The 22,599-nt window shown below is 39.6% G+C and overlaps 1 protein-coding gene across 1 annotated transcript in view; it reads left to right on the forward strand.

The window, feature by feature from the left end:
• The window catches only part of FHIT (fragile histidine triad diadenosine triphosphatase), a 1,915,768-nt gene that overhangs the window by 55,966 nt on the left and 1,837,203 nt on the right, over positions 1–22,599 (forward strand). The window contains exon 2 of the mRNA XM_066245666.1: positions 11,199–11,246. The gene's annotated coding sequence lies outside the window, so the exon portion shown is untranslated. The remainder of the gene's footprint in view (positions 1–11,198; positions 11,247–22,599) is intronic.

Below are 22,599 nucleotides of genomic sequence, written 5' to 3' on the forward strand. Positions count from 1 at the left end.
TCTCTTGCTTGGAAAAAAAGAAAAAAAATTAAAACATTCATTTATCACCAGGGAGTTTCACCAGGGCTATTCTTTCCAACTGCCTGGTTTTTGTCAATATGTAGAAAAAGGTTTAAGAGTCTTCTCTTAGTTGAAAATTGGCTATCATTTGAAAAAATGTAATAATTCATCTGCAGTAACAGCTCACTGACCATAACGTGAGAACTAAAACAGGGCACAATTTATGCATGTCTTCATTCTTGTGTCTTGTCTGCATTCCTGACTGAGCAGACTTCTCTTGTTGGTCTGCAGGTGATTGTTAAAGACTTAAAAGGCAATAACCAATCCCTAAATTTGGCCATCGAGTCAGTGAGGATTGCAGAAGGTAGCAATGTAGGCGAATCTCTGGTTCCTGCAATGTTGCCTTAAAAGGAGAAGTTAGAGGCCCCCAGAAGGAGGTGCCGATGGGGAGGAGATGAATCTCAATTAAAAGAGGTTACTATGTTTGAGAAAGATGCTGATGTAAATTCGGACTGTTTTTTAAGGGAGTTGGGGGCTGGATAGTGGAGTGAGGGGTGTGGGGGTTGTTGAAACATTTTCTGGGTGACTATCTCTGGAAACCGCCAGGAAAAATCAGTGTGTGTTGGCCTGGACTGCTCTGCTCCCCAGCACCCTTCCCCACTCTCCTGCTGGCAGCTTCTTTGACTCAGCTGTATGCTCTCATCACTTTGACACATGCTCAGGTTTGTTCTGTTTACAAACTAAACAAAGAAACCCTCCTTCAGGCCTTTTTCCTCCTCCAGTTGCTACTTTCTTTCTTCTTCTTTATAACCAGACCTGTCTAGGAGTGTCCTTATTCAGTCTTCATTATAATGATTTCCTCTTATATCTTAATCAACTCCAAACTGAATTCTGTCTCAGCGAGTCCACAAAATAGTTCTCATTGTATTGGGCATTTTTAATACTTAGAGCACTTAACCTTTCTGTGACACCTGGTAAGGCCAGTGGCCGCCACCATCATGGCCATGTGGGTTCGCATTGGATTTGGGTTGACAGTAAAGAAACAGTGGAGCTAAAAAATGGTGGGCCATTCCTTTATTAAAGTCTTGCACCAGCGGATGAGCAGACCCACAGGGAAGACTGCTTCCCTCTCATTCAGAGCTCCCACAGCCATAACATTCTCCAGTTCCACAACCAGGAGAATCTTCTCTGGTTGCCCCTAGAATCAAAGGCCCCACCAGTCTTAGCAGAGCTTGCAAAGCCCCTCAGCACGGTTCCCCATCTGCACACCTTCTCTCTCACTATGCACAAACTACCTTCTTCCTCAGCACTCTGCATTCTCTCTGCTTTCTCTGCAAAACTGTCTGGGCCCACAAAGACCCCTCCTCCAGCAAATATTAGCAAAAACAAGCAGGAATGCAATCCGTAAATTGCAATCCACTGCCCTGCTTTGAGGGCAAGCACACACATGACTGCCCAGTGCCATTTTTTAACAATAAAAGTGAGCAAACTAAAAAAACACAAATTTTTCAAACTTATTTGCCCAACACAATGCTTTTGTTTTATTTCTCTAGCAGCTATTCTATTTCCTGTATGGTATTCATCCTTCTCAACACAACTGTTAAATGTTGAACTTCCTCACGGACCAATCATGGTCTCGCTTCTCTTCCTATTTTATAAATCTGTATCTAAATCTATATCATCTATATCTATATATTTATATCGATGTCTATATGTCTATATCTCACTATAGATATATAGTAGATATATATTTACAATCATTGCTATATTTTGTTTAGTAATTTCTGTGTTTGAAGTGGAAAGGGATATAACTAAATCTCTGTTGTCAGACCATAAACTTGTGAGATTTTATAAAATTTAGTATGCTATTTTATCTAATCCTTCTCAAATTATGTTTCCTCAACTCTATTGCAATTCAGAGAACACAGGGGAAAGGGAGTATTCCTGATGCTATCTCATGGAGGGGCCTATCTCCTGCATTAATATTCCAAGATTGACATCACAGCCCAGCAGTCTAGCCTTACTCTTTGGTGGTCATGCATCAGTGGTACTGGGTTCTTTGGTGGGCTACGGGCACATGGATGGATATAGCCCAGTAAGAGCTAAAGCAGTTACTTAGGACATTGAAGGAAAAAAAATAAATAAAAGAAAAGCATGGGAAAACCATGGGGTAATTGGCCAGTTTCAACTAATATATCTTTTGAAAATGTTAGGATTTAGGCAAGAATGAAGCATATTTCAATTATTTTTGACTATGGAGTCACCATATCAATAATGTTGGACTGCTAAGGTATCAACTCCTTTAAACTATAAATTATTACTGTTGCTTAGTGTAAGACCAGGGGCCGCCATCATGGCCATACAGGTTCCCATTGGATTTGGGCAGACAGTAAAGGAACTGTGAAGTCAGAAACTGGTGGGCCATTCTGTTTATTAGAGTCTTCTAACAGCAGATGAGCAAACAGGCAGGGAAGACCACTTCCCTCTCACTCCCAGGGCTCCTAAACCCTCAGCACTCCGATTCACCAGACTAATTTTCCAGATTTACCAGACTCATAGGCCCTCACCAGCCTCAGCACTCCCCAGCAAAACAGTCCAATCGGAAATCTCAGGGCTCTCAAGCCCCTTAGCACTCCCCCCTCTGAATTCCCCAGCAAAAACCAGCTGGGGGGCAAAAACCCCTTCTCCAGCAAACAATAGCAAACAGTGGCCCCTCCCAAACAGGAAGGCAATCTGCAATTTGCAATCTGCTGCCCTGAGAGCAAGCACCACACAGCCTTTCGCAGACCACATACATACAAGGCGCTGCCCCACACCAATGCAACAATTGGGCAAAATATAAGTGAGCAAACCTGTTAGAAACTTGTTTGCCTAACACTTAGCAACTCTGATTTACCACATCTCCTATCATATTGACTTGTATGTGGTCAGTGCATAATATGTTTTGGTCACAAGGCAATTAATATGTCAAGATTTGATTTGAAATGTCAAGAGTCACCTCCTCTGTTTTGTGAGTTCTCTAGTGAGAGAAGGCTATACTCTACCTAGAGAAGGGGGATCGTACCTGTAAGCTTGTACACATTTACAGTAGTTCCCCCTATTTACTGACTCTCTGTGTTTTCAGTAACCTGTGGTCAACAGCAGTCTGAAAATATTAAATGGAAAGTTCCTAATAAACAGTTCATAAGTTTTAAATTGCACACCATTCTGAGTAGTGTGATGACCTCTTGTGCCAGCCCATGTAGGATATAAATCATCCCCTTGTCCAGTGTCTCCACACTGTATATGTTCCTCCGGTTAGTAACTTAGTAGCCACCTAGGTTGTCAGCATGGTTGTTGTGATATGACTGTGCTTGCATTCAAGTAACCCTTATTAATTAAATAAAAAAGCGCAAGACTAATGATGCTGACAATTCAGACATGCCAAAGAGAAGCCATAAAGTGCTTTCTTTAAGTGAAAAGGTGAAAGTTACCAACTTAATAAGTAAAGAAAAACATAATATGCTAGGTTGCTAAGATCTGTGGCAAGAACAAATCTTTTTTTTCTTTGATTAATTTTAATGGGTGACATTGGTAAATAAGGGTACATATGTTCAGTGAACACATCTCTAGGTTATTTTGACATTTGATTATGCTGCATTCCCATTGCCCAAAGTCCAATTGTCTTCCGTCAACTTCTAACTGATTTTCTTCGTGCCCCTCCCCTCCCCCAAACCCTTCCCTTTTCTTCCCCCCACCCTGTAAACCCAACACTCTTATCCATGTCTCTGAGTCTCATTTTTATGTCCCACCTATGTATAGAATCATATAATTCTTAGTTTGTTCTGATTTACTTATTTCACTCAGTATAATGTTATCAAGGTCCATCCATGTTGTTGTAAATGATCGATGTCATCATTTCTTATGGCTGAGTAGTATTCCATAGTATATATATATACCATGGCTTTTTAATCCACTTGTCCACTGACGGACACTTGGGCTGTTTCCAGATCTTCGCTATTGTGAACAATGCTGCCATAAACATGGGGGTGCATTTCTTCTTTTCAAACAGTGCTATGGTGTTCTTGGGGTATATTCCTAACAGTGGTATAGCTGGGTCAAAAGGCAGTTTCATTTTTAATTTCTTGAGGAATCTCCATAGGTTTTCCACAGTGGCTGCACCAGTCTGCATTCCCACCAGCAGTGCAGGAGGGTTCCCTTTTCTCCACATCGTCCTCAGCACTTATTCTGTGTTGTTTTGTTGATGAGCCCCATTCTGACTAGTGTAAGGTGATATCTCCTTGTGGTTTTAATTTGTATTTTTCTAATGATTAGTGATGTTGAACATTTTTTCATATGCCTATTGGCCATCTGTATATCCTTTTTGGAGAAGTGTCTATTCATTTCTTATGCCCATTTTTGATTGGATTATTTGTCTTCCTGGGGTTGAGTTTTACAAGTTCTTTATAAATTTTGGTTATTAACCCCTTATCAGATGCATTGTCAAATATATTCTCCCATTGTGTAGTTTGTCTTTTTATTCTGTTCTTATTGTCTTTAGCTGTGCAGAAGCTTTTTAGTTTGATGAAGTCCCATTTGTTTATCCTGTCTTTTATTTCACTTGCCTGTGGAGACAAATCGGCAAATATATTGCTGCAAGAGATGTCAGAGAGCTTACTGCCTATGTTTTCTTCTAAGATACTTATGGTTTTATGGCTTACATTTAAGTTTTTATCCATTCTGATTTTATTTTTATGATTGGTTTAAGTTGGTGATCTAGTTTCATTTTTCTGCAGTTAGCTGTCCAATTTTCCCAACACCATTTGTTGAAGAGGCTGTCTTTACTCCAATGTATGCTCTTAACTCCTTTGTCAAATATCAGTTGTCCATAAAAGTGTGGGTTTATTTCTGGGTTCTCAGTTCTGATCCATTGATCTATATGCCTGTTCTTATGCCAGTACCATGCTGTTTTGAGTACAATGGCCTTGTAGTATAACTTCATATCCAGAAGTGTGATACCTCCCACTTTATTCTTCCTTTTTAAGATTGCTGAGGCTGTGTTCTCTTTTGATTCCATATAAATTTTTGGAATATGTGTTCTATATCTTTGAAGTAAGTCATTGGTATTTTAATCAGTATTGCATTGAATTTATAAATTGCTTTGGGTAATATAGATATTTTAATGATGTTTATTCTTCCTAACCATGAGCACGGTATATGCTTCCACTTGTTTGTATCTTCCCTGATTTTTTTTATCAATGTTTTATAATTTTTCGAGTACAAGTCTTTAGTCTCCCTGGTTAAATTTATTCCTAGGTACTTTATTTTTTTGGTTGCAATGGTAAAGGGGATTGATTCCTTAATTTCTCTTTCTGACAGTTCATTGTTAGTGTATAAAAATGCCTCTGATTTTTGAGTATTAATTTTATATTCTGCCACCTTGCTCAATTTATTTATCAGGTCTAGTAGTTTTTTGACTGCGACTTTAGGGTTTTCTATATACAATATCATATCATCTGCAAATAATGGTAGTTTTACTTCTTCTTTTCCAATTTGGATGCCTTTTATTTATTTATTTTTTTGTCTGATTGCTGTGGCTAGGACTTCCAGAACTATGTTGAATAAGAGAGATGAAAGGGGACACCTCTGCCTTGTTCCTGATCTTAAGGGGATTGCTTTTAAATTTTGCCCATTGAGTATGATGTTGATGTGGGTCTGTCATAGATGGCCTTTATCATGTTGAGGTATGTTCCCTGTATTCCCACTTTGCTGAGAGTTTTGATCATAAATAGGTGCTGGATTTTATCAAATGCCTTTTCTGCATCTATTGAAATTATCATGTGGTTTTTCTCCTTCCTTTTGTTTATGTGATGAATCACATTGATTAATTTGCAAATATTGTACCAGCCTTGCCTCCCAAGAATAAATCCCACTTGATCATGGTGTATGATTTTTTTCATATATTGCTGAATCCGGTTTGCTAATATTTGTTGAGGATTTTAGCATCTAAATTCACCAGGGATATAGGCTTATAATTTTTTTTCTTTGTATTGTCTTTGCCTGGTTTTGGAATCAGAATTATGATTACTTCATAAAAGGAGTTTGGAAGTCTTTCTTCCTCTTGAATTTTTTGAAATAGCTTGAGGATAGGAGTTAGTTCTTCTTTGAATATTTGGTAGAATTCACTTGTGAAGTCATCGGGCCCAGGACTCTTCTTTTTTGATAACTGTTTCAATCTCATTGTTGTAATTGGTCTGTTAGGTTTTCTGATTCTTCCAGATTAATTTTTGAAAAATTATATGTTTCAAGGAATTTGTCCATTTCATCTAGGTTGTCTAGTGTTTTGTTGTACAGTTCTTCATAGTATTTTCTTACAATAATTTGTATTTCTGTTGTGTCAGTTTTTATTTCTCCACTGTTGTTTCTAATTTTATTTATTTGAGTCCTCTCTTTTTTTTCCTTGGTGAGTCTGGTTAAAGGTTCATCGATCTTGTTTACCTTTTCTGTCTTTTTTTTTTATTTTTTATTCTGAAGCTGGAACGGGGAGAGACAGTCAGACAGACTCCCGCATGCGCCCGACCGGGATCCACCCGGCACGCCCACCAGGGGCGACACTCTGCCCACCAGGGGGCAATGCTCTGCCCCTCTGGGGCATCGCTCTGCCATGACCAGAGCCACTCTAGTGCCTGGGGCAGAGGCCAAGGAGCCATCCCCAGCGCCCAGGCCATCTTTGCTCCAATGGAGCCTTGGCTGCGGGAGGGGAAGAGAGAGACAGAGAGGAAGGAGGGGGGATTGGAGAAGCAAATGGGCGCTTCTCATATGTGCCCTGGCCGGGAATCAAACCCGGGTCCCCCGCACGCCAGGCCGACGCTCTACCGCTGAGCTAACCGGCCAGGGCCTTGTTTACCTTTCAAAGAACCATCTCCTGGTTTCATTGATCCTCTCTATTGTTTCTTTGGCCTCTATGTCATTTATTTCTGCTCTGATCTTTATTATTTCCTTGCTTCTACTAGCTCTGGGCTTTACTTGCTGTTCTTTTTCTAGTTCTTTTAGATGTAGAGTCAAGTTGTTTATTTGAGGTTTTTCTAGCTTCTTGAGGTATACCTGTAATGCTATGAACTTCTCTCTCAGGAGTGCTTTTGCTATGTTCCATAAATTTTGAGTTGATGTATGCTCATTATCGTTCGTTTCTAGAAATTTTTAAATTTCTTCTTTGATCTCATTGTTTACCCATTCATTATTTAATAACATGCTATTTAGTTTCCACGTGTTTGAGTATTTTTCAGCTTTTCTGTTGTGGTTGATTTTTAGTTTCATGCCATTGTGGTCAGAGAAAGTGCTCTATATGATTTCAATCTTCTTAAATTTGTTGAGACCACTTTTGTGCCCTAACATGTGGTCTATTCTAGAGAATGTACCATGAGCACTTGAAAAGAATGTATATTTTGCTGTTTTAGGGTGAAATGTTCTGAAGATATCTATTAAATCGAGTTGATCTAGTATGTCCTTTAAGTCTGCTGTTTCTTTGTAAATTTTCTTCCTTGAGTGATGTTAGTGGGGTATTGAAATCCCCTACTATTATAGTATTGCTGTTGATCTCGCCCTTTATATTCATCAAAGTCTGCTTTATATATTTAGGTGCTCCTATATTAAGTGCGTAGATATTTATAATGGTTTTATCTTCCTGTTGGATTGCTCCCTTTATCATTATGTAGTGACCTTCTTTATCTCTAACTATAGTCTTCATTTTAAAGTCATTTTGTCTGATATAAGTATTGCTACCCCAGCTTTTTTTTTATTTCCATTTGCGTGAAATATTTTTTTCCATCCTTTTATGTTCAGTCTATGTGCATCTTTTGATTTAAAGTGTCTCTTGTAGACAGCATATGTATGGGTCCTGTTTTCTTATCCACGCAGCTACCCTATGTCTTTTGATCAGATCATTTAATCCATTTTCTTTTAAGGTTATTATTGATATGTAATTATTTATTGCCATTTTATTCTTCAAAACTGTATTCCTCTTTTGCTATATTCTTTTTCTCCTTTGATCTGTTTACAACAGGACCCTTAGCATTTCTTCCAGCCTTGGTTTGGTTGTAGCAATTTCTTTGAGTTGTTTTTTGTCTGTAAAGCTTTTTATTTCTCCTTTACTTTTAAATGATAGCTTTGCTGGATAAATTAGTCTTGGTTGTAGGCTCTTGTTCTGCATTTCTTTGAATATTTCTTGCTATTCCCTTCTGGCCCCAAGTGTTTCTGTTGAGAAGTCAGAAGTCAACCTTATGGGGGCTCCTTTGTAGGTGATAGTCTTTTTTTGCCTAGCAGCTTTTAATATTTTCTCTTTATCACTTAGCTTTGGTATTTTAAGTATGATGTGTCTTGGTGTTGATTTCTTTGGGTTTCTCTTTAATGGAGTTCTCTGTGCTTCTTGAACATGTGAGATGTTTTCCTGCCTTAATTGAGGGAAGTTTTCAGCTATGATATGCTTGAACAAAGTCTCTATCTCTTGTTCTTTCTCTTCTTCTTCAGCAACCCCTATGATGCGGATGTTATTTCTCTTCATGTTGTCACAGAGCTCTTTTAGAGTTTCCTCAGACTTTTTGAGTCTCTTTTCTTTTTTCTTCTCTTCTTCCGTGCCTTTATTTATCATGTCCTCTAACTCACTGATTTGATTCTCTACTTCATCCATCCTGCTTTTAATTCCTTCCATTGTGTTCTTGATTTCTGATATTGTATTTTTCATTTCTGACTGATTCTTTTTTATTATTTCAATGTCCTTTTTTATATTTGCTATCTCTTTATTTAGTTGTTCATAATGACCATCTATTGTTGTTCTAATATCTTTGAGCATCCTAACAATCGTTATTTTAAACTCTGCATCTGGTAATTTGGTTATATCTGATTCATTCAGTTCCCTTCCTGGGGATTTTTCTTGATTCATTTGTGTTGCATTTCTTTTCCTTCTCATTTTCTCTTTGTGAAGTAAAGTTTTGGCCACTGTAGTCCACTAGGTGTGGCCTATGTTCCCTAGGTATGGTCTGTCTGCAGGCCCGCCACCCCTCTGCTGTTGCTGCCTAGGGCATTTGAATATGGGCATTGTCGGTGCCTGCCCACTGGGACTATTGCTGTGGTTTCCATGTCTCCTTCACGGGAGTCCTGTGATTATGTGCTCGGGTGTACAAGCATTGGTGTCCTTGACCTTTGCTCTGCCTGTGTGGGTGGCATTATGCTCGGTCCTGAGGGCAGTGGTGAGCACCTTTGCTCAGCTGCGGGTCTTTGCCTGTTTCTGTGCTTTCACCCCACCCTTGCAGGAGGAGCCCACTCGTGCAAGGAGTGCAAGCCTTGGCTCCACAGGCCAGGTGGGACTGCATGACCATGCTCAGTAGTGAGACTCTGCCTGTTCTGGGTTTTTGGCTCCACCCCCATGGGAGGAACTGGCTCCCAAGTCAGGCCACAAGCCTCGGTTCTGTGGTTCAAGGCTGTGCTCCTGCACCCTTGCTCAAGGGCTGTTCTCCACCCCTTCTGGGGTTCCCGCTCTTCTCCCGCAGGCTGGATTATAGGCTGTCCTGGGCTTGACCACTTTTGCACGCCCTCTCCTCCCCAGCCTGGCAAGACTGAGCTCACACCTGGGCCTCAGTGGTGGCCAGCCAGCTTCCGCCCTTGCCAACAGAACCGCTCTTCTGCGTCCCACCATTGCCTGCCCTCAGGCAAGCCCTCAGCCGTGTGGGTGCGGGTGCTGCAGCTCAGACCCTAGGACTCACTACTTTAGTCCTGAAAGCTCCCTTCTTCTAAGTGACTCTGCTCTGAGTGCCACAGGAGAGCTTGTTTGGCTTGTGTCCTGCTTCCCTTTGCTGGTATTGCTGTTTCCAGGGGAAATATTCACTTCAGATTTGGGAAGTGACACATTCCAGGGGTTAGGGTGGCTGTCTCCCAAAATTTTTCTCCCTGTGCCTCATAGATTACACTCTCTTCCTGCTACTCTGGAACTCTCCTCTCTCCCTGTTCCCTGGAGCCCCGAGTGAGTGGTTGTGAAAGAGGTGTTCTGTGCGTTCCCTTTAAGAAGAATCTTGGGTCTGAGAAATCAGTCTCTTTCTCACAAACAGTATCCTGACTTGCTTCCAGCTAAATGCTGTCCATACACCTCTTCTAGGCTCTGTGGCTGCAGGCTCTGGCTTTGTTCCTGGGGCTCAGGACCTTCCCCTTTCTGCTAAACTCACTTCTCACCACGTGAGTCTCTCCCAGCTGCCGTTCGCTCCAGGGAGCTGGGCAGCCCTCTCCGCGTTTCCACTTTTCCTACCAGTCTCTGTGTGGCTTCTTCAGTGTTCCTTGGTTGAAGAGTCCTCTTAGTTTAGTCCAAAGTTGGTTTTTCCAGATGATGGTTCTTAAAATTAGTTTGTAATCCACTTTGGTTCTGGGAGGTGGATGTTGATATGTCTGCCTACTCCAGTGCCATCTTGTCTTCTCTCAGAACAAATCTTTTATGAAATTCTGAGGAATGAAAAGAAATTTGTGTTAGATTGCTGAGACAACATTTATGTAAGTTTTATTACAGTATATTGCTGTAATTGTTCTGGTTTATTAGTAGTTAATATTAATCTATTACCATGCCTAATTTATAAATTAAACTTTATCATCGGTATATATGTATAGGAAAAAATATGATACATACAGGGTCAGTAATATTTGCGGTTTCAGGCATCCCCTGGGTGTTGTGGAACATGTCCCCCGTGAAAGACGTATACGGGGATCTTGCTGTACTCATGTGACGTCTGGATTGGGAGGACCATGTACCTCATATAAATAGAATAGGCTTCCTCAAATGAAACTTCCTCAGGGAAATGGAAATAGAGCATGCAGGGAACGGAAGATGGCACTAAAATAAGAAAATAAGGTGCTCACTCAGACCACCTGTGCCGCATTATGTTTAATTTGATTTTCGTCTCTGCACATCCCATTCTGTTGAGTTCACACCAGAAAGATCTAACTGGAGCTCTATTGAGGTTTGTGTGCTTTAGTTCTGGGTGGACGTGAGCACCGACGTCAGTTACAACTGCGTCTTTTGTTGGCCTCCTGAGTGGAAGGGATGAGGCACAGTCTTATCAATGGGTTGTTTGGCTAGGACCACACACCATGGCATACAGAAATTCTACTTAGAGACCTGGAGAGAAAACCTTTGGTGTTTTACACAGATAATTCAGTGTTTTCATTTTATCTTTTTGTAGCTTTGAAGTTCAGCAGAGACAGGAATCCATTGAGAATAGCCTGTAAAGGTAAGTGTATTTATTACATGGCTTTGACAAACATTGCCTTTACAACATTGATTTTTCTTTTATTCAGAGATTTAAACACTTGGATTAAAGATATAGCTGACAGGACAACTTCCTTAACCACCTGCTCATCCTCCCCACTAGGCAGAGGTTCTGAGAGATTGTTAGCAGGAAGCAGGAGGAGATAAACTGATATGCTCAGGGTACCCAGATTCAATTGTTTGCTTGCTGACTTTTGCTTTCTTCTCAACAGTTAAGACATTTCACTGGAGCTAAGTTTACCAAGATTAATGCTAGATGGAAAAAGAATGCGCTCGTACCACTTCTGGTCAATAGTTCCATAAAACCAGCCGGCCAGATAAAGCATTTAAAATAAAATGCAGAGTGGCATTTCAATTGGGTTGGATGAAATTTATCATGAAAGTCAGTTTGTGCAGTTGCATGGAGGAGCTACCTTTGTGGAAAGGAGAAAGCCAGCCAGTTTGGTGTAGCTAATTTCATTCTACCCAGTCACTGTGGCCCTAAGTGAGTTACAGCAAATAAACTTCCAAGTTTGCAGCAATGTGAGAAGCACCTACTCAGCCTCTTGTGAAACATTTCAGTCGAGTCGGGTTTTACATGGAAAAATAGAATTGTTTCCTCTTTGTTAGATATACTTATAAGGAAACCACTGTACAGCATTGTTCTTTGATTCATTGCTTAATTTCTGTTCTGCATGAAGTATTTTAATTTAAAGAATTCATTCTAGAGAATTATAGGGCTGCAGTTTCATTAAGAGTCATTGGTGGCCAGGGTGAAATATGCCATAATTTTACCTTTGTTTTCATCATCAATTATGTTTGTAACAATTTTAGGTTTTTTATGCCATTTTTATTATAGTAATCATGACTGTGACCACTTTAGTTAAAGTTGTAAAACCATTTTGATTTATTTTATATTTTAGGATATTCCTAACTTTATGAAAAATCTACTTCTGGGGTTGAATTTTTAATGTTTATTTTGAGGGTGAAAAAGAATTGTATGGAGAAATTGGAGAAAAGCCTCTTTGATTAATCAAAACACGAGCTGTAAAAACACTCTTTTGAGGATTTGCTTTGGGATGACTAAACCCTTGTGCACGAAGCTAGATGGTTGCCTGGGATATTTCTGTAACGGTTGGGCACTAGTGAAGAAAACACTAACTGGAGGAGTAGATAATTCTTATTTTATATAACTCACATATATAACTCACAGATATAACTCATATTTCTGGATCATTGAACCACATCTTGGAATAAGGCAGTACTTGAAAACTTGTAGAAAAAATTCTCATAAATTATTCGAGTTAGTCATGAGGTAGCAATCTTCAATGCCTTGAGATTTTCAGGTATAGCTATGGTGTTCATATTCCTCTTGGGGAGCTTTTTTTATGCTGGGATAGCCCATTCCTTCTTCTCTCAGTGAAAATTCTTTGTTAAGTTGCTCTTCTGGAGACAGACATAGGTTTAGTCCTGCTTTGGCTTTCATTAACTGTTGGACCATGGGCAAGTGATTCATTCCCTCTATGTCTGAGTTTCCTAATTTGTGAAATGAGGATAATAATATTGTTTTCCTAATAAAGTTGTTGTGGAATGTAAATGAATGTTTATGTGTCAAGGGCTTAGAACAGGTCCTAGACCATGGTAAGTACTCCGTAGATGTTAGCTGCTACTGCTCTTGTTAATATTATTGTCATCAACTTTAGCATCATTATGAATGCATTCAATAGCTATTTTGAGAAGTCTTTTCTTTTTGGAAGCTTCAGGTTCATGTTTCCAAAATAAGCATGTTGTTATTAAAGAAGCACAAGTTTTGCTGTGTCTTTAGGCATCAAATGAAAAGGTAACTTTCAGGTTATATGAAAAGTGAGGTCTCTAGATGTAAAAAGTTGTCAGGTTGAAGTTTTATAGGCATCAGGATAAATACTTTCTTTGGCTGTGTGTGGGTAATTACTAATTAATATAGTCTTTAAGAAATTAGTGACCTGCTTGCTAATTCGATGATTCTTAAATGAATAAAGCATTGGTTAAGTACAGGAGAATTTTTCCCCCTCCCCTTTTGTTCCTGTCTGGTGTCCATTTTTTTTTCCCTAATAGCACCTTTATTTCCTTTTGAAGTATTTAGACTAGTGGAACTGTAACCTGGGGCCCTATTCAGGAGCCTATATTCAGCCTAAGAATGGGTACATGACCACCAGCCTGGTTAAGTGGGTGCATTTGATCTTGAGCTAAGGGATTTTCCTTTCTCCCATCAGGCGTTCTGTGTGGCATACCTCTGTGAGACCACTGTAACTGTTCCCATCTTCTAGCCTCCATGCCTGTCTTGGCCACTGATGGTCTCCCAGCCTTCTTATCTAGTCTGCCATGGATTCACTGAGGCTCTGATTCAATTGGTTTCTGTTGCTTGTAGCCATAGCACCCTAACTGATAGAGTAGTTTATGGATTTAGATATGGAATAAATGGGATATGTTTGGAGGTTTACAGTTAAAATACCACTCATTACTTTCTTCCATTATGTATAAGCAACTGGAGACATTTTCTGCTATTTTACAAATGGGGCAGAATTCTCCATCAGTATTTCAAAAGTGGGCTATGTTGCTGGACTCTTTAGTACTCCTGTGTTGGTTAAAAGAAGTCACTTTTGGCCGCCTCTCTAAGCTCTCACAGGACCTGTGTGTTTATGGGGGTAGGGCTGGAAATGAGAAGAGAAGCAGAGAGGTCATTCTTTCCACCTGGCGCCCTGGTCTCTTGTGGCATGGGGATTGTGAAGACATCAAGATTTCCTTTTACTCACTCAGCATCCCAAAACTAAACTCTTTAAATCTTTTTCTACTTTTTCCTGAATTTTTACTGACCCTTTGAACACTTTTTTTTGTCCTACTGAACACCTTCTTTTCAATGATGTGTGAAATGCGATTGAAAACTCAATTACTTTGGTTTCTGAGAATGGAGTGGGCAAGTTTGCTTTGTTTCCCTCGTGTCTTGTTGGTTGACTGCTTCTGTGTTCTGTGCGGTGCCTAGAACAAAGCTGGTTAATGCCTTTTTTTCGCAGGAACATCTATTTTGTCCTCCTGTGAATAGAGAGTACAACAGCATTGTAGAGTGGAAAGACCTGGCCATGGTGTTGGGAAGCACTCCTTCCAGTTGGGGATCTGCTGCTGGCCAGCTTCATGACGCTGGGAGGCGCACCTGGCTTTTCTTATGGTTTCAGGATCCTCCACTGTAAAATCAGGATGAGCTAGCCCTGCCTACTCCATTGGGCTGTTTTGAGGGTGACATGAAGATAATGCATGAAAAAGTGTTTAGCAATTGTAAAGTGCATCACATCAAAGATAATTTTTTTTTAATTTAGACAATTAAATTTAGCTGGGTGACATTGGTCAGAGTACATAGATTCAGAAAAAACATCTCCACATCGTTTGGACAGTCAATTATGTTGTATACTCATCACCCAAAGTCAAATCACCTTCTGTCACTCTATATTTTGTTTCTCTTTAAGCCCCTCCCCTTCCCCATCTCCCCCCTTCTCCACCCCTCTCCTCCCCCTGCTAACCACTGCACCCCTGTCTATGTCCATGAGTCTCAACTTTGTGCCCCACCTATGTATGGAATCATACAGTTCTTAGCTTTCTCTGATTTACTTATTTTATTCAGTATAATGTTATCAAGGTTCATCCATGTTGTCGTAAATGATACTATGTCATCCTTTCTTATGGCTGAGTAGTATTCCATTGTATACCACATCTTCTTTATCCAATCCTCTATTGAAGGGTATTTTGGCTGTTTCCATGTCTTGGCCACCGTGAACAGTGCTGCAGTGAACATGGGGGTACATATGTCTTTATGTACCCATGTTTTCAAGTTTTATAGGTATATACCCAGGAAAGGGATTGCTGGGTCATATGGTAGTTCTATTCTCAATTTTTTAAGGAACCACCATACTTTCTTCCATAATGGTTGCACTAATTTACATTTCCACCAACAGTGAATGAGTGTTCTTTTTTCTCCACAGCCTCTCCAGCACTTGTTATTACCTGTCTTGTTGATAATAGCTAATCTAACAGGTGTGAGGTGGTATCTCATTGTAGTTTTGATTTGCATTTCTCGAATAGTTAGTGAAGATGAGCATCTTTTCATATATCTGTTGGCCATCTGTATATCTTCTTGGGAGAAGTGTCTGTTCATGTCTTCCTATTTTTTTTATTGGATTGTTTGTTTGTTACTGAGTTTTGTGAGTTCTTTTATATATTTTGGATGTTAGCCCCTTATCTGAGCTGTTATTTGAAAATATCATCTCCCATTTAGTTGGTTGCCTATTTGTTTTGTTAACAGCTTCTTTTGCTATGCAGAAGCTTCTTAGTCTGATGTAGTCCCATTCATTTATCTTTGCCTTCACTTCCCTTGCCTTTGGAGTCAAATTCATAAAATGTTCTTTTTTTTTTTTCTTTAAAGTTAATGAAAATATTTAATAGATGTGTAATTTTTTACCAATTTTCTTCTTTTTTTTTATATATAAATAAATTTTTATTTTAATGGGGTGACATCAATAAATCAGGGTACATACATTCAAAGAAAACATTTCTAGGTTATCTTGTCATTTTAGTTATGTTGCATACCCATCACCCAAAGAGAGATCGTCCTCTGCCACCCTCCATCCAGTTCTCTCTGTACCCCTCCCCCTCCCCTCCCCCTCTCCCTCCTTCCCTCCCCCCACCCCCCATAGCCACCACACTCCTGTTCATGCCTCTCAGTCTCGCTTTTATGTCCCACTAATGTATGGAATCCTGCAGTTCCTGTTTTTTTCTGATTCGCTTATTTCACTCCGCACAATGCTACCAAGACTCCACCATTCCGCTATAAGTGATCCAATGTCACCATTTCTCCTAGCTGAATAATATACCATGGTGTATATGTGCCCCATCTTCTTCATCTAGTCCTCTATTTTTTTTACAGTGATTAAAAGCCTTTAAGCAAACTCTTGGCCAATACAGCAAGAATCCATAAATGAGTAGTGTCCTTAACATGTTCCCCAAGTCCAAGTTGGCCCCCTCACCATGCCAAATCCCTGAAAAATGCAACCCAACCACAGTTCAGTCTGTTAGGAGCTGTCACAGGGAGCAGGAGTCCAGGAAAGTTCCCCACAGGAAAAGTCCGTATGGCACTGGAATTGTTGTCACCATTCTATACTTTGCAGCTCATGTCCAAGTCCCAATGACCGCTGCTTCTAGCTGGTAATGATTCAGGTAGACTGGAAAAAGCCATTTGCAGCATGCGTGGATATGGAGCTTCTGTTCTCCTCTGCCTGGAGAGTTGAGACCAGGTTGCTTTTCCCTGGAGCTCTGTGACTGTGGCCTGGTAAAGAGAACCTTGGGATACACTAAGCTGGGTGGCAAAGGTAAATTCATAATACAAGTTGGCAAAAGGAGGAAAGAGAGCTCTAAATTAAGAGTAGGTCCCAGCCTGAAATATGAGTGGGGCATTGAGGTAGGAGGAATAAAGGAAACACTATATATTAAGCAAAGCAGTAGAAAATAGGACTATCAACACCCACAACAGAGATCTTTGAGGGAAGAATAAAGAACCTGACTATTCAGGCAAAACATAGTTAAGTGGCCCTTGTGCAAATGAGATCAGTTTACCTGCTTCTTGGAAGAAATACCCTAGGCTCGTCCACAGTGTCATAGATGGGGTCGACGGCCCTGGGCACCTTCAGCCTTCAGTGGCAAACCCCAGCATTCTGGGCAAGGTTAGGTCATAGGTGGCTGGAGCAGGCCTGGAAGAGACTGAACCCTCCCTTAGAGGAGCGAGGGGGAAGCCCACCTTCCAGTGTCCCTGTTTCCTCACAGTAGAGGTGTGTAAGCCTGGCAGGCTTTAGCTCAATGACCTTCCTTTCCACTATTGAAGCAGGACCCAGATGGCATCCTATGAGACCCCTTTGGGGTGCTGGAGCCTTTAAGGGTGTATCCTAAAAGCTGGTAGTTCCCCCTGATCTCTATTGGGCTTTTTCTGCCTCTAGGTATCTTAAAAGCCATTCTCAGATCTCGCTGAGGGGTTTGAGGATCCCCATCCGCCTATATAAATCTTTTCCATATATCTGGAGCTATTTGGAAAAAAGACAGAACCGTGTTATTAGCTAGATCTAATAAAGAAGGTAGATTTGGTGTCTCCTGTTCATCAGCTTTCAAAAGAAATGTAATTTTTTTTTTTAAGTAAAAAGCATGATATGGTAGACCCGTCGGAGTCATTGGCCTGGTGTGCAGGATTCCCGGGTTCGATTCCCGGCCAGAGCACACAGGAGAAGCGCCCATCTACCTCTCCACCCCTCCCCCTCTCCCCCCTCCCGGTCCTCACCTCCCGCCCACAGCCAAGGCTCCACCGGAGCAAATCCACCCTGGGCACTAAGGATGGCCCCATGGCCTCCGCCCTAGTTGCTAGAATGACTCCGGTTGTAACAGAGCAACATCCCAGATGGGCAGAGCATTCCCCCCGGTAGGCATGCCAGGTGGATCCCAGTCAGGCGCATGCAGGAGTCTGTCTGCTTGCCTCCCCATCCCCATCCTCAGAAATATACAAAAAATAAATAAATAAAAGAAAAAATACAAAAAAAAAAAAAAAGGGGGGGGGCATTCCCTTGTGCTAAAGCACCAGGAAGCATGGAGTGAGCTTGAGTATATCCTATGAAACATGGAGCTCTATGTTTACATATAAGTCTTTGAAGAAGGAGGAACTGCTGAAATAGTTTGTCAGCATTTGTCCCTAAGACAGCAGTCTTTATAGTGGGAACACCATACGTAAATATTTGCTGTCTGTCTATAGATTAAGGGGGGAATATGGCCAATGCTGAAAAGCCATGATCTTTGTGCCCCTCCCCTCCCCCAACCCCCTCCCTCTCCTCCCCCCACCCTGTAACCCCAACACTGTTGTTCATGTCTCTGAGTCTCATCTTTATGTCCCACCTATGTGTGGAAACATATAGTTCTTAGTTTTTTCTGATTTACTTCTTTCACTCAGTATAATGTTATCAAGGCCCATCCATGTTGTTGTAAAAGATCCTATGTCATCATTTCTTATGGCTGAGTAGTATTCCATAGTATATATATACCAAAGCTTTTTAATCCACTCATCCTTTGATGGACACTTGGGCTGTTTCCAAATCTTTGCTATTGTGAACAATGCTGCCATAAACATGGGGGTGTATTTCTTCTTTTCAAACAGTGCTATGGTGTTCTTGGGGTATATTCCTAACAGTGGTATAGCTGGGTCAAAAGGCAGTTCGATTTTTAATTTCTTGAGGTATCTCCATACTGTTTTCCACAGTGGCTGCACCAGTCTGCATTCCCACCAGCAGTGCAGGAGGGTTCCCTTTTCTCCACATCCTCGCCAGCACTTATTCTGTGTTGTTTTATTGATGAGTGCCATTCTGACTGGTGTGAGGTGATATCTCATTGTGGTTTTAATTTGTATTTCTCTAATCATTAATGATGTTGAACATTTTTTCATATGCCTATTGGCCATCTGTGTGTCCTCTTTGGAGAAATGTCTATTCATTTCTTTTGCCCATTTTTGGATTGGATTGTTTGTCTTCCTGGTATTGTTTTACAAGTTCTTTATAAATTTTGGTTATTAACCCCTTATCAGACACTATGTCAAATATATTCTCCCATTGTGTAGTTTGTCTTTTTATTCTGTTCTTATTGTCTTTAGCTGTGCAGAAGCTTTTTAGTTTGATAAAGTCCCATTTGTTTATCCTGTCTTTTATTTCACTTCCCTGTGGAGACAAATCAGCAAATATATTGCTGCGAGAGATGTCAGAGAGCTTACTGCCTATGTTTTCTTCTAAAATGCTTATGGTTTCATGGCTTACATTCAAGTCTTTTATCCATTTTGAGTTTATTTTTGTGAGTGGTGTAAGTTGGTGATCTAGTTTCATTTTTTTGCAGGTAACTGTCCAGTTTTCCCAACACCATTTGTTGAAGAGGCTGTCTTTACTCCATTGTATTGTCTTACCTCCTTTGTCAAATATCAGTTGTCCATAGAGCTGTGGGTTTATTTCTGAGTTCTCTGTTCTGTTCCATTGATCTATATGCCTGTTCTTATGCCAGTACCATGCTGTTTTGAGTACAATGGCCTTATAATATAACTTGATATCTGGAAGTGTGATACCTCCCGCTTTTTTCTTCCTTTTCAGGATTGCTGAGGCTATTCGTGTTCTTTTTTGGTTCCATATAAATTTTTGGAATATGTGTTCTATGTCTTTGAAGTAAGTCATTGGTATTTTCATTGGTATTGCATTGAATTTATAAATTGCTTTGGGTAATATAGACATTTTAATGATGTTTATTCTTCCTAACCATGAGCACGGTATATGCCTCCACTTATTCGTATCTTCCCTGATTTCTTTTATCAATGTTTTATAATTTTCTGAGTACAAGTCTTTAATCTCTTTGGTTAGATTTATTCCTAGGTACTTTATTTTTTTGGTTGCAATGGTAAAGGGGATTGATTCCCTGATTTCTCTTTCTGACAGTTCATTATTAGTGTATAAAAATGCCTCTGATTTCTGAGTATAGATTTTATATCCTGCCACCTTGCCAAATTCTTTTATCAGGTCTAGTAGTTTTTTGACTGAAACTTTAGGGTTTTCTCTATACAATATCATGTCATCTGCAAATAATGATAGTTTTACTTCTTCTTTTCCAATTTGGATGCCTTTTATTTATTTCTTTTTTTTGTCTGATTGCTGTGGCGAGGACTTCTAGAACTATGTTAAATAAGAGTGGTGAAAGGGGGCAACCCTGCCTTGTTCCTGATCTTAAGGGGATAGCTTTTAATTTTTGCCCATTGAGTATTATGTTGGCTATGGGTTTGTCATAGATGGCCTTTATCATGTTGAGGTATGTTCCCTGTATTCCCACTTTGCTGAGAGTTTTGATCATGAATGGGTGCTGGACTTTATCAAATGCCTTTTCTGCATCTATTGAAATTATCATGTGGTTTTTCTCCTTTCTTTTGTTTATGTGATGAATCACATTGATTGATTTGTGAATATTGTACCAGCCTTGCCTCCCAAGAATAAATCCTACTTGATCATGGTGTATGATTTTTTCCATATATTGCTGGATCCGGTTTGCTAATATTTTATTGAGGATTTTTGCATCTAAGTTCATCAGGGATATTGGCCTATAATTTTCTTTTTTTGTGTTGTCTTTGCCTGGTTTTGGAATCAGAATTATGCTCGCCTCATAAAAGGAGTTTGGAAGTCTTCCTTCCTCTTGAATTTTTTGAAATAGCTTGAGAAGGATAGGAGTTAGTTCTTCTTTGAATATTTGGTAGAATTCACTTGTGAAGCCATCAGGCCCAGGACTTTTCTTTTTTGGGAGTTTTTTGATAGCTGTTTCAATCTCATTTGTTGTAATTGGTCTGTTTAGGTTTTCTGATTCTTCCAGATTGATTTTTGGAAGATTATATGATTCAAGGAATTTGTCCATTTCATCTAGGTTGTCTAGTTTTTTGGCATACAGTTCTTCATAGTATTTTCTTATAATATTTTGTATTTCTGTTGTGTCAGTTGTTATTTCTCCACTCTCGTTTCTAATTTTATTTATTTGAGTCCTCTCTCTTTTTTTCTTGGTGAGTCTTGTTAAAGGTTCATCGATCTTGTTTACCTTTTCAAAGAACCAGCTCCTGGTTTCATTGATCCTCTGTATTGTTTCTTTAGCCTCTATGTCACTTATTTCTGCTTTGATCTTTATTATTTCCTTCCTTCTACTAGCTCTGGGCTTTACTTGCTGTTCTTTTTCTAGTTCTTTTAGATGCAGGGTTAAGTTGTTAATTTGAGCTTTTTCTAGCTTCTTGAGGTATGCCTGTAATGCTATAAACTTCCCTCTCAGGACTGCTTTTGCTGTGTCCCATACATTTTGAGTTGATGTATGCTCATTATCGTTTGTTTCTAGGAATTTTTTAATTTCTTCTTTGATCTCAATGTTAACCCATTCATTGTTTAATAACGTGCTATTTAGTTTCCAAGTGTTTGAATGTTTTTCAATTTTTCTATTGTGGTTGATGTCTAGTTTAATGCCATTGTGATCAGAGAAAGTGTTCGATATGATTTCAATCTTCTTAAATTTGTTGAGCCCGCTTTTGTGCCCTAACATGTGGTCTATTCTAGAGAATGTCCCATGAGCGCTTGAAAAGAATGTATATTCTGCTCTTTTAGGGTGAAAGGTTCTGAAGATATCTATTAAATCGAGTTCATCTAATATGTCCTTTAAGTCTGCTGTTTCTTTGTTAATTTTCTTTCTTGAGGACCTATCTAATGATGTTAATGGGGTATTGAAATCTCCTACTATTATAGTATTGCTGTTGATCTCGCCCTTTAAGTCTATCAAAGTCTGCTTTATATATTTAGGTGCTCCTATATTAGGTGCGTAGATATTTATAATGGTTATATCTTCCTGTTGTATTGCTCCCTTTATCATTATGTAGTGACCTTCTTTATCTCTAACTATGGTCTTTGTTCTAAAGTCCATTTTGTCTGATATAAGTATTGCTACCCCAGCTTTTTTTTCATTTCCATTTGCGTGAAATATTTTTTTCCATCCTTTTATCTTCAGTCTGTGTGCATCTTTTGATTTAAGTTGTGTCTCTTGTAGACAGCATATGTATGGGTCCTGTTTTCTTATCCACGCAGCTACCCTATGTCTCTTGATCGGATCATTTAATCCATTAACATTTAAGGTTATTACTGATATGTAATTGTTTATTGCCATTTTTTTTCTTTAAAACTGTTTTTCTCTTTTGCTATATTCTTTTTTTCCTTTGATCTGTTTACAACAGGTCCCTTAGCATTTCTTGCAGCCTTGGTTTGTTTGTAGTGAAATCCTTTAGTTTTTTTTTTGTCTGTAAAGCTTTTTATTTTTCCTTCAATTTTAAATGATAGCCTTGCTGGATAAAGTAGTCTTGGTTGTAGGTTCTTGTTCTGCATTACTTTGAATATTTCTTGCCATTCCCTTCTGGCCTCAAGTGTTTCTGTTGAGAAGTCAGAAGTCATCCTTATGGGGGCTCCTTGTAGGTGACTGTCTTTTTTTCTCTAGCAGCTTTTAATATTTTCTCTTTATCATTTAGCTTTGGTAATTTAATTATGATGTGTCTTGGTGTTGGTTTCTTTGGATTTCTCCTTAATGGAGTTCTCTGTGCTTCCTGAACATGTGAAATATTTTCCTGCCTTAATTGGGGGAAGTTTTCCGCTATAATATGTTTGAACAAAGTCTCTATCCCTTGTTCTTTCTCTTCTTCTTTAGGAACCCCTATGATGCGGATGTTATTTCTCTTCATGTTG

This window comes from Saccopteryx bilineata, chromosome 10 (genome assembly GCF_036850765.1).
Source record: "Saccopteryx bilineata isolate mSacBil1 chromosome 10, mSacBil1_pri_phased_curated, whole genome shotgun sequence".
NCBI lineage: Eukaryota > Metazoa > Chordata > Mammalia > Chiroptera > Emballonuridae > Saccopteryx > Saccopteryx bilineata.